General features: G+C 44.8%; 1 protein-coding gene across 2 annotated transcripts in view; it reads right to left on the reverse strand.

Moving 5' to 3' along the window:
- The window catches only part of adarb1b (adenosine deaminase RNA specific B1b), a 42,436-nt gene that overhangs the window by 16,569 nt on the left and 12,643 nt on the right, over positions 1-13,224 (reverse strand). For both annotated transcript variants that reach the window (XM_037239753.1, XM_037239752.1), the window contains exon 2: positions 11,123-11,180. The gene's annotated coding sequence lies outside the window, so the exon portion shown is untranslated. The remainder of the gene's footprint in view (positions 1-11,122; positions 11,181-13,224) is intronic.

Here is a 13,224-nt window from a genome sequence, read left to right on the forward strand (position 1 = left end):
TTAGTTCAAAATTGATGACTAAGATCAATCTTGACCTGCTAAACTTTTCACATGATATGTTTTGCACATGCACTTGACAATTTAATTTACTGCCAGCGGGTGGCTTTATCAAATTATTTCAATCATTCTTACAATAAAGACGATGACATCAGGCTTATTTCCTACAGAAATTCAACTTGTTTTTGTGCAAGGTTTTAGTTTTACTGACACCTCAGTACTGGACAGGCCCGCATAGGGATCTGAAAAAAAAACTCAAGACACAGGGGAACTAAGCAAGCACAAACACACAATGTGAAAAGTGCTGATAATGCAAAAAGGTCTCCGTCACATCCTGGACACACATGCGAGTGCTCACAGTGACTCACTGATAGGAGTTCCTGAGTCAAATGACAAAAGTTTTCACTTCAAGGAGACATTTTTAAATGCCATGTATACAACAAATGGCTGTGTCATAAATTAGCACCCTCATTTTCCTCAAATGTTCTTTTATGTGGGAGGCCTTCTGAAATTCTACACGTGCAAGCACTCGCATGTCAAAGTTAAAAGGTCAACGATAATAAAAGACGATTTGCAGCAAATTTGGAAAAGGCTCACCGAGCAGCCCTAGACCATTTGAGAGACAGAACCAAAACTTAACTCAAGTGTGATTATAAAATCATTAAAAAAAATAATAATAATAAATAAATTAATAAAAATAAATACAAATAAAAGAGGCACACGGCACTCTGGTGTTTCCAAAACGTTGACATCATTTAATTGTTTTGCCCTTTCTACTCGCGTCCACGAGCACTTTCCTTTATTACCAACAACATGGCGGGCCTTTGACAATCAGTCGCGAGTATCTGAGCCAAAGACGGCGAGCCAGCACTACTTGCGCGTATTTATCACGCCGTTTACTGCCGTAGCTTGCCGGTGAGAGAGCCACTTATCAAAACCGATCGGACCAGACGACATTAGTTGGACCATACAGTAAATAATGCTATGTAAACAACATCCATTATCAGACACGCGCGACCAGGCCAAATAAGGTTCGCTGGCTTTCTCCACAAGTGCTTGCCTCACTGTGGGTCTGAAGAACGTTACTGTACATCAACACAAAGGTGGCAGACAAAAGAGACTTTGCAGAGTCTACATTCTCTTTATCAGGGGCTTTCCAAACTACGGGCCTAGGGCCCTTTTGGGGCCCACGGTCCAGAGCTTTAATAACATTTCTCTTGATAAGGATGAATTAAGACTTTGGGCTGTTTCAAGGTCTGATTTGTCAACATCACATCACAACTGATGCACAAATAACCGCTGTCAGCTAAACTACAGATGCTTCTTGTTTTGCTTTGCAACATGGATTTTGGATTGGGCCAGGGGCAGCTGGCCAACAGAGGGCACTAGAGAGTCACCCCACAAATCATCAAAACATATTTACAAATATATGTATAGCTATTTTTAGATGTGACTTTATAGTTAGTATTATTAATTTATCGTTTGTATGTCTATCTTTTCATGTCGACTTTGATTAAAAGCTGCACTGCTCTCACTATTAAAGCATGTTGGGGCACATCCCCAAATCCAAAACGATTTCACCATTATTGTAACCTGTGAAAGAGCAATTTTTTCAAATAACTACTTAATACACATGCGAGAAATAATGTCTTGATGTGTGCATTACAGTAGAAGAAAAAAAAAAATCCAAATGGTGCCCCATAGGTTTTCCTGGATGCGGCCCCAGGATGAAATCATTGGTGCACGCTTACTCAAAAGCGACAGAAACAGAAGCCTGCTTCTGTTCAAAAGTATCAAAATAGGAATGACTTAATTCTTCCTCTGGGAGTCCTGGCTGGGCGCGGCCCCCCCGCCCCCTCCTTGCCATTACGGGCACATTTGAGGGTTTGCTTACTAATTGAGCCGCTCTATCTTGATTTTGCCTACAGGCATGCTTGGGAACAATGGGCCAGTCTGTGTAGAGTCCCTCTGGCAGGATGCATACCTGAGGGCTAACGCCAAGGCTCTTAAAGAAGGGGGCCCGGATAAGAACAGTCACATGCTCACACGCAAGGCGTCGTCACAGTCGTTTTATCAAGTGCCACCTTTGAATTGGTTACATTTTATAAAAAATAAGACGTCCCCACGAAGGTTTTCAGACGAGCGGCGAGCAACATTTTGCTTTATTTAAGATTTGGGTGGGAAGAAAAAAACTGGAGGGGGCTCCCTAGTATCCTTTAGAACATTCACTTTAAGGTAATACGCGAGTTGCCGTGGCAACCCGGGCGAGCTGGCTGACCTTGCAACTCGCGTGGTCGTGAGTTTTACTCAAAACTAAGCAAGCTTCGAGAGTTGCAGGAGAAAACTGTCTCGAACTTAAATGTGGAGTTCTCGCCATGGCTTAGCAGTGAAGAAAGAGTCTTGAATAACATTTGCATCAGAATGTTCTGTCCAGCCATGCGCAATCTGTCATCCAATCAATACGCTGACAACATTTCCACAGCGGCATACATTTCATCTGCTTTAATAAATGTGATTAGACCTCCCCGTTTGTTCCTTCTCAAAGACAGTTCATCTTGCTAACCCTGTTCCTGCTGCTGCTGTTCCACTTATTAGTGTTACCAAATCAGTGGCAACTAACTTGACATTTCCTTTCCGTTGGTGGCTTATGAAATGTGCGCCTGTGCAAAGCAGTTTTTGGTTCAGAGAGGAAAAAAGAAAGAAAACACGAGACCAAGAAGAAGCTCATTGTTCAAGGTTATCAATCAGTCAGGAGAAGGCTACCAAAAAAAACTCAGCTAGTCGCTTCCAAGTGAGCTCATGTTTAAACATTCCGACTGAAACGTAGCTTAGCTGTCAGCGTGTTCACCGTCTAACGGCGTCTGTTTGTTGTTCGTGATCATCGCGGTGACGTCTGTGAACATTCTATTCTGCTCCAGCGATTTGCCAAAAACAACCGGTAGTCCATTTCTTCCAGACAATAAGCAAAGGCCATATTTTTTTTTGCTGAGTCAGACCCCGTCATTGCTTTCTGCTTTTTCCATTGCGTGAGGCGGGCGGGCGGGCGTTCGTTCTGATGCCACTTGAAGACATCAACTTGCATCAACTTGCGGTCTCAGACAAAGCCGCGTGCTTGGGTGGCAATTTGTTCAACACGCCCATTTGAAGGGTTCCACTTTCTTGGCTGAGGCCAACCGATCGACCGACCGACCGACCGACCGACCGCTCGACTGGCAAAATGGCCGCCGTGTGAACTAGCTGCGGCTGTTTCCCGGTATTCCTTCTGCATTTACTTGCTGAGCAGGCCAACATGGGTACAGAGCAGTGGGGAAATAAAATAAAATAAATGATGGGGACGAGGGATATAATCTCTGGAATAACCTTCACTTGGCTTTCTTTGAATCTGAAAAGCGCACAGCCAGGCACCGACCCAGAAGCCAAGCAACCTGAGGCCTCGCTCGGCATGCTCCCTGGAGGCAAAAGCCCTCATCTATGTTGACATCACCAAAGGGGTACTCGTCTGTCTTTGGTCTGGTTCTGGTTTCAGACGACTCGACGTGTCCAAAAACCTAGGCGATGGAACTTTGTTCACTTTTCCTATCGCTCTCATAAAAGCGCTTCGGGCTTGCCCACAGTCTTTCTATTGACAGAGACCAAAGATAGGTGCTCAGAAGTAGGACGAGCCATATTGTGTTTCCCTCTTTGTGTCACAAGAGGATGCAAAATAAAAAGTCTCCTGAAAGTAGGCCACATCTAAGGACGGACGCTTCCCGGCTTCCTTTAGCGACTCGCAGCCGTTGGGCCAATAACTCCGACAATCAGGGGAAGACCAACACGGATGGCGCAGTCACGCCGCTACGAATTGGTGACTCACCATCGTTGCGAGCGGCTGGGGCTCCGTCATTACCATTCCCGCTCTCAAAGTGGGACAAACAAGATACAACAAGCCGAATGAGCCGCGTGAAGTGATCGAATCCGAGCAGTTTTTACAAACAACGAGCGGGAACGCAAATCGTGTGGAGAGGGGAGCGGTCGGGCACCCAAACAGAGCGTAAATAAAATAAATAAAGGAATTAATTAAAAAAAAAAAAAAAAAAAAAAGATTCAGGTCTGCAAGGAATGCAAATTCCTTTCCTGCAACAATGGCCTTGCGCCATTTAGCCAAGACATAACTTCTCATGGTGAAGGTATTTCAATGGAGTGAGCGAGTGCTCTTTCAGTCTCAGGCCAAGAGCTCCTTTCTGGGAGCACAAACACGTTCTGAGGCCAACTGGAGCCCTTTTTCCTCCAAGTCATCAAAGGGCACATTCTCGGATGTGGCGGCGGAAAGATGATCCCAAGTGACTTGTGTCGTGCGTGGAGAATAGTTTTTTACAAGGAAGCAAGTCTCATCTCTAACCTATAACCCGGGAGGACTCAAAGTGTAAACAAGAAGCGACATTTTTGCCGTTTGCTGGTGTTGCTTTCATCGCGCCGGGCCAGAAAGCACAGACGGGGAACCGAGGCATGCATGATGCAGATGCGCCCGTGGCCTCCTGGCCTCCATCTGCGCATCTCCCCCCCCCCGCTTTCTCATTTTGACTGCTTTCCTTTTTGGGGGTTCGGCGCGTAGAAATTCTTTTTGCTCTTGGTGGCCGGCAGCAGGAGTTTGAGGTTGCGACCGACGGCGCTTATGTTGGAGTGTGTGCGTGTGCGTAATTATACCTTAAGCAGTCCAACTTGGGTCTGCTTTTGATTTATGAGGATCAAATAAGACGCAGGGATATAAAAATAATAAAACGCGGCCCTGGTGAAAAGCAACATTAGTGGAGGCCATTGAGTTGGGACAGAAAAGTCAAACCATAATTGAACGGAATAGCTTTTTTGTGGAACTACAGTTTGGCTGTGCTGGTGTGTGCCTAAACTGTCATTACAAATTGTTTTCTTGCCGCACCAGCGTCTCTTCATAAAAGCCAGTGGAAACCAAAGCCGCCATCCCAAGGGCGGCGAGTCGGGACAGGGGCCAACCATTGATTGAGCTCGGCCGATTTAGCTTCGCTACGCATCCAAACGTAAATTGGAGGCTATCATAGGACACGCTGAAATAGCGGACAGGTCTATCCTCGCCTGGGACCGTGTCAGAGGAAACGCTTTGACCTTCTTGGACTTTGCGGTGCCCGCTAAAGATGATAGGGGCATCAACAATGAAGGAGAGTGAAAAAAAAAACACAGCACACGGATCAATATTGTCTTTGTTACACAAGCTGGGAGTTATCAGAAGCCGACATCGTTGGGATCACAATGTACGCGCGAGGACAAACGGGGGAAGAAAAGGGATCTCAAGCGCATCAGAGAAGAAGCACTTCAATCATGCGGTTACTCCCTTATCCAAACCACAGCGCGATAGGAATCGGGCGGGCACAGTCACAATGGAGAGAAGAACTCACGAGCGCACCGTCATTACTTTCCCTCAAGGACTACTGTGCAGAAACTCAGGCGGATCTTTTTTTTTTTTCCACTTCAAACCTCTGAAGCAAAAGCTTGTCAAGGGAGCTCAGTTTGGCATAAATAAATAAACTGATCAAATAAAATATTCTTAAATAAATCAATAAAAATAATGCGTACATTGCAAATCCCCCCCAAGATTTTAATTTGTGCCGTATTTAAAGTGATCGCATTGTTGTGGTAAATATAGCTTCATTTTAACATGGCCCCCGATAAAACCTGGCTAGCTTAATGCTAACAGACGATGCAAAACTCAGTTGACAGGCTACCAAAACTAGCATCGATGGTGCCGCGTTATAAGCAAGCCTTTGAGGTACAGAAAGGGCTGCAGCGCAGACAATTTTCATCATTGGATTGCGTTAGCGATAAATAGCTTGTCGAAAGTAGACACTAAACATTTCAGCCTGTGCTGACTGACCTCAAAGTTTTCCAATCTTACCAGATTGTACGGACTCAAGGCGCGCTCGCCAGAGTGACGGAACAATCAATTAGCGGGACTTTCTCCATCATGGCTCCTTAAGTGCATCATCACTACATTGGCGACAGCCCTAATCAACTGCGGTACTTGAGAATCAAGTCGTCACCATGCACGTTTTGTACATTGGAACTTGTGAATGGAAAGCAAAAGGGAGGACAGGGGCGCCATTGTGCGTGCTCTGTGACAGCGAGCGGCGTGTTACAAATGGCTCAAGGCGTGTTTATATAACCGCTTTCCGAACATTGCACTAATGATGACATAAGAGCAAAAAAGAGGCAGAGAGTCCTTGCAAAACTCAAACGCGTAAACAACAATCGTGCCGATTCGCAATTAGCCTCGCAAAACAGACGGCCGCAAAAGGACGGACGAGATGAGCGGCAGGCAAAGGCAAATGTTTGACGTGAGCAGACAGTGAGGTCACGAGCCGCTCGCGAGCTGCCACAGCCCGTTTTGCTCGGAAGGTTCTCGTTACTGCAAACACATGGCGCTAACAAGAGAATAACACAATGCAGCTTGCCAAATGTTTGTTGCTTCTCTGGCCAACTAACAACCTCCTTTCCTTCCTTCCTTCCTTGCTTGCTTCGACAGCCACTTTATTTAACGCGATGCGATAAACACGTCAAGCCCCGGCACGCTACATACGAAGACACGATCGAAAAATAGCTCCGCATGGACGAGAAGAGATTTTTGTCGCGCGGTAAACAGGAAAAATCCATCAGCCATCTTTGGAATCATGTCGAGGGTCAAGCGACGGGACGTCACGTCGGCTGACGGCACCAAAGTGCACGAAAAGATGCCATCAAATTGATGTGGTTTTCCGCATTCGTCGTTGCAAGGCCATCCATTTTTCAGATATTGGCTTAGCTGTCAGATGTGGACTCAACTTTATCACGCCACGTTGTACCGTACATACGTTTTCAAAAGAAAAACCTATAATGGCTCGAGGGCGGGGGGCGCTCTGGGGAAAATGATCTTCAATATTTTAGATGTTTCCTCTAAAAGGGTAAACCGGCAATGGTGCATGACCGCATTTGATGGAACCGGAGCAGAACGGCCATTAAGTTGCAGTGGGCAGAATGCTCACATCTTTTCAGCAAATTTGTCATTGGTTAAAAAAATAAAAAAATAAATATATACATATATATATATATATATTATTATTATTATAATAATTAATAATTAAATACTTCTCTTTTTTTCGCAATTTTAATACAATATTAAATAATACAAGATGGCTGACATACAGTATGGTGCTGTCTGGCCAGACATTGGACACCGCAGTGTAAATCCAGTCCCACTTCCGACCCCTTATTGTTTCTCAACATGTGTGGGAAATCCCGTCTAATCTAATTAGGAGCACAAAAATGTGTCTGTCACTCTGTCTGCTGTTGGGGGGGAAAACAATCGCAAAAATGGGCTTTTGCTCAAAACAGCCGCGACACAGCTTGAAAAAACAAAGATAAGGGAAGGGAAGGGCGCGCTCTGCTCTCCGTTCTCTCGCCAGGCTTCAGTGGAGCCCGCTAGCCCGCTCGCCAACGCCATTTACCACCCCAATGAACGACTCCATGCCATGTGACCCGATACCTAGTTGCCTTTTGCATGTTGTCTATTTAGACTTCCCAAAGTGCCACAACTGAAATCTAAAATAAAATCATTTTTACAGTTCTGGGTGAAAAGGGAGTATTATTATGAATAATAATTATTTTTTTTTTTTTATTAATAATAATAATAATTTTCAAAGTCATTTTTGGACCTAAAAATTGTGTAAAGTTGACTTTTAAAGAGTCATAGTGGGCACGACGGACAAAGGACATTGCCGTATGTAATGTGTGTCTTTAAGCAAAGGTCAGACGTGACAGCATGCTGTCCTGTGAATAATGCATGCGTAAGCTTCGGTAAATATTCAATGATGAAAAGAAAGAAAAAAAAAAGATCATGACCTTGAACCTTCTGTTCTTCTTGAAAATGAGAACCTTTGCTGTCTCTGCCATTTTTAAAGCCTTGCAAAGAGAATTGAGAGATTTGATGATGCGGGTTTGAAATTGACCAGGTTTGTGAACAACGAACGCACTCGATTGTGCTGTGTTCAATTGAAAAGACATATTGACACTTTACAAGGACTTTGATAAATTGCAATTTAATAAAGTGAGACAGCAACGGCGCTTCTCTGCCTGCCAACACACACACACAAAGGCGCTAATGAATGAGTCATCAGTGCTAATTCGAACCGCGCGAGCTTGAGGAAACCTTGCGAAGGCAGTACGGCCAAGCCTGGTGCCAAATTTGGTGACGCCGTTGTGAAGGAAAATGGCAAAATCCTTCCAGAAAGGCTGCCATTTTGTCTTTGGAACAACCAGCGGAAAATAGGAATTCTTGATCGTTATTGCACTGACAATACGTTCTGAAATCCATTCAAAGTCAAATTGTTCTCAAACGGTGCCTCGTCACACAAAAATACAATCAAAGAAATAAAATCATACAAAATAAAATAAAAAATTAGACTTACAAAAGTAATATATTATAATAATAAAATGAAATAAAAAAAGGATTTGTAAGGTGTATTAATGTTCTGAATTCAGTTCTTACGCAATGGGCATCATTTCAGAAAAATGTGACGCCAAACCTATGCCACGATGCAGTCATGTTGAAAGTTCCCACAGCCGCAGGGGGAAAACATCACTCCACATCACCAATGCTACTCAGCCAGTGCACCAAGTTGAAAAAAACACACACACACACATCCACACGCGCGCCTGCACTTGCAGCAGACCACTAAAACAACAATAAATTGTGAAGGCCCGCAGTGGTGACAAGATGTTTATGTGCGAGATGGTAATGCTGATGAATATGATGGAGATTTTTGTCTGGCACGTACGTCACTTGTGTTGACATCTCACATTTGTGGACCACCACGCTCGCCTTTTCCGTAGTCGGACCTCAAATAATCAAACCTCGTATGTCCAAATATGGTCAATTGCAGCTGCTTTCCATTCAGACACAGCATTTAATTGTAATCGTATGATTAGGTGAACATTTTGGAGCAACATTTGAAGACAGCGGCGGCACGACAAGAGCTCACGTCGGGATTATCCCAGTTTCAACATAACACTTGCGCTCAGCGACGCTTGAGGGCAAAGTTGGGCCAAAGACACCAAAAAGAGCTCAAGCGTGCACGACGACTAACATACAGCGGATGGCTATGAATATTTGACGTGAGTTATCTCGCCGCTCCTTACGTAGTTGATGAACGAGCGGCTTCGCCTGGTTTAACTGGAATATTCTGATGAGGTGAAGGCACGTCGCATCAAATGAGAGCGTGTTTACATTTCTCCACAGGTTAACAATTATGCAATCCAGATTGAGTTTCAGAAGAAAAAAAAATTGCTGTAATTGTGGAGGGCCTCAAAATTACAAACGCAAGCGTTTGCATGATGTCACAATTAACGATAAGGCCGGATGCAAAAAGTGACAGGATGTAATTTGATTCTCGACCGTAGACGACATTTTTTTCTTCTTCAACTCTTTGCCGTGTGCGTGCACATGGACACACTCGCCTGCAACTGCGGTAATTAGACTAATTCCGATGTGTAATCTGATCAAGGTGAAAGAGCTCAAATCATAACCTTTCCGTTGAGCTGCCTTGGAAGCAGTGGGGGATGATATGATAATCACATTTCAGTCAATGGCTTATAACAATAGGAATAAAAACAGATGGAGCTTATTTCTGCGTACAGCACAGTTTTTGTCATTCTTTGAATATATGAATTTCCAAAGCGCAATTATTTTACGATACGTGCACGCGACGGGTTGTGACTGGCACGTTGCCAGGAATCACTCTGCCATGCAGTTGATGTTTATGCGTGTCCCAAGCCCGCCCCGTGATTTATCAAAGCAGAACGAGGATTACAAGCGACATATTAATGCAGCTTTGCTATTGTTGTGCGAACCTCCTCGACCCGCCCAATTTGCGCACGGCAACACAGATGTTGGTCGGGAATGAATGAACGGCGTCGGCGACAGTGGGTCCGAACGAGGCCGGGCCTGAATGACGCCATTGTTTTTGCATCTGGCCACCGCTCCCATGGCCAGGTTTCCAAAACAAACGCCGCCTTTGATACTGGATCCATCTGCGTCCTGTCTCCTCGCAGGGACGGACGGACAAGTGGATGCAAGTGAGGAACTTGCAGATAGCGCCGATAAGAAGGTAGCTGAGGCAAGCCCAGCGTGGGCAGAAGGGTGCGGAACAACATATTCATTCGGTAAATAGAAACACCGCCCGCCTGCGGTGTTGTGACTGACTGACTGCATGGTGACAAAAAAAACATAAGCTGTTGCAAATCTGAGCTGAGAAGCAAAAAGAGAGAGAAAAAAAAAAAAAGATTTCTGCGAAATGCACCAAAAGCCAGAACAAGCCACAAGACACTGAATTGCATCCAAGTTAGAAAACAGCAACCGAGCCGGCCACACACAAATTTGACTCTCGACCTGACATCCACTTTATTTTGGGATCCGCGTGCTAAAGGTGTTTTTCCGGTCCTCCGATGGCTTTCTCAAATAATGACGTAAATGAGTCACAAGAGAGCGGCAACGTGCTCGGAATAAATGTGGATAAATGGATTCCCACGCTGCGTAATTATCCATGAGTGACGGCTTTGGGAGTTTGGTGAATAACAAAGCAGAGAGTGACAAGGAGGCACACAGGAACGAACGAGCGAGCCAGAGCGAGCCGGGCTCCCCTGATATTTCTAAAAATAGCCACGATAAAGCAAAGACCCTCGGAGTGGCCCGCACAACGGGGACAACCATGCTTGCGTATCGAATCCAAATTGAGCCAACGCGAGTAGCTTACATCACGATAGCATCGGGAGCCCTCCGTGAGCCGAGGAACATTTCGAACGAGCCCGAGTGCTTTTCTGCCGGATTGGGGTAATTAACGAGAGGCGGCGATGCCTGCCACCCGGAGACAAAGATGGATCTGCAACAAACCCCGCTGCGTGCTCCACTTTTACAGATTTTGTTTTGAGTCATTTCTGTCCTCCGCGACGTGGCAACAGTCCCAAAGATATCTCAAGTCGTCGAGCAAATTATTTGAAGCGCTCATTATTCCCGCGCTTCATTTGGAAGTCATAATGCGGACGCGTTGAATAAAAAATGAAATCAAAGACGAGGCCGAGCTCCACTCACCCTTCCGATGAGTCGTCAGGGAGACGCCACTTTGATTTTCCAATCCCTTGAAGTCAACCTGTTAAAAACAAAACAAAAAACAGATTATTAGAAAAAGATAGAATGACTAAAATGTCAATAAACTGACTGCGGTATGATTCCTTATTGAAACTGGCTTGAGAGTTTCCGAGATGAAGTTGTGATACGATGTGAGAGGAACAATTAACAAGTCACATTTCAACAAGTCCATTTGAATAACTATTCTCTTAATATTAATTCCTGTCAAATATGTCCTTATTGGCGAAAACATCGGTGTCAAACTCAAGGCCCGGGGGCCAGATACGGCCCATCACATCATTAAATGTGGCCCACATAGACAAATTGTGGATCGACTTCATGTGTCAATAATAAAATTGCAAATAGTTTTCACTTTTAAAAACTACAGATATTGCTAGCAATTTCTATTACCATGCATATTTTTAAAATATTTGCAGTTTTTACTAGTCTCTCTGGACAAAAATGAGTTTGACATCCCTGGTCTAAGACAACAGTCTTTTTTAAAAAAAAAAATTAACTTTATTCATGCAGTGATGACAGCCGAAATGATCAAGCATAAACATTTTCCAATCATCTGTAATTGGCTGTGCAGCGCTCGCTTGCTTAAGTGCCTTCGAGCAGTCAAGCGAGTCCAAAACATTAATGAGAGGTGTCCTTGACACGCCGCGCATCTGCCTTGTTAATATTCGTTTTCATTTAATTGCAGTCGTGCGGCCGCCCGCGAGCTACGAGCAGCTCGCGTGCTTCCACGGGAGAGTCATCAGCGCGGGAATTCGCCGCAACTCGAGTGACGATACACCGGCCAGCGAATATTGCATCTTTTTTAGGCCGTGTCGGATTACTCCACGTGAGTCTAACAAGTTTCAACAAGCTCGGCGATTTGCTTTCGGGATGTCTCGACGTCTGCTCCCGCCTTGCCGCTGAAGTGGAGTCACATTATAATATTGCATTAGAGAGCAGAAATTTGCAAAAATGGAGGGTGATGACCCGACCTAGCCCCGAAAGGCCTCCGAGCGCTAGCAAGGAATTTGCATGATGTGATTTACCCTGACAGTCATTACAACTGAAATGCAAAGTCTGTCGTTGTTAGCGTGCTAGCGTGTTAGCGATCCAGCACCGAAGCAGTCGGCCGTATGCTGGTAGGAAAAAAATGACAACGTCCATGGTAAGAAACGGCGAGCGATGATCAGTGAGGTGGGCAAAGGTTGCCGATTCCCCTAATGGGCTTAGACAACTTCCGAAACCGTAAACGGGAAGAACAGCTTCCAAGGGCCACCTGGTGTTAATGGAAATTACCCAGAGCTAATTGGAGATGACACTCTTTTGCAATGAATGTTTTCAGAGAGTCCAAAAAGTTCCCTTGGACATCTGACGTTCACCACAGGGGATGTTTGAGGTTGGAACATTTTTTATTTTATTTTTTTTTAACTACGATCATCAAAACAAAAGAACACGGAGCCCGTCGGGTACAACAGTAAAAGTCGAACCAACACAAAGGAGAGGTAAACTTTTTTTTTTTTCCCCCCCAAGACCTCCACATCCAGGATGTGTCACAGACAGATTACAGCAAGATGAGTGTCCGAGATAAGCAACATTTGGGAAGACAAATCACATGCAGATGTGCTGGGATAAGCACGGAGCTTTTTTGCCAAGGTATTTCAAATAGATCGATATCGTCTGCGGTGTTTATGGGATCTCGTTGCGCGCTGGCAACGGCAGATATCGAACCATTGTCCCTTGTGTCCTTCTTGAAAGGATAAACGATATTGAGATATCAGGTGTGTTGTCGAGGAAGAGCCAAAAGCAGTCGGCAAATTGCGAACTTGATCAGCGATGGGCAAAATTATTATTTGAATGAGCGGGGTCAACCCATTGATTCGGGCGTGAGGTGGAGAAATTAGGCAGATGGCACAACAGCTGATGGCTACGGGAGTTGTTTACTTCCAAAGAAGGGGAAGGAAAAAATAAAAGGCAGAGATTGGAATGGGAGTCACATAGTGGGGAAGAAGCAGCAGCAGAAGGGGAAGGAATGACTCACTCTCACTCCCAAGGTATCTTTAAGGAAT

Source organism: Syngnathus acus, chromosome 21, assembly GCF_901709675.1.
Source record: "Syngnathus acus chromosome 21, fSynAcu1.2, whole genome shotgun sequence".
Classification (NCBI taxonomy): Eukaryota; Metazoa; Chordata; class Actinopteri; order Syngnathiformes; family Syngnathidae; genus Syngnathus; species Syngnathus acus.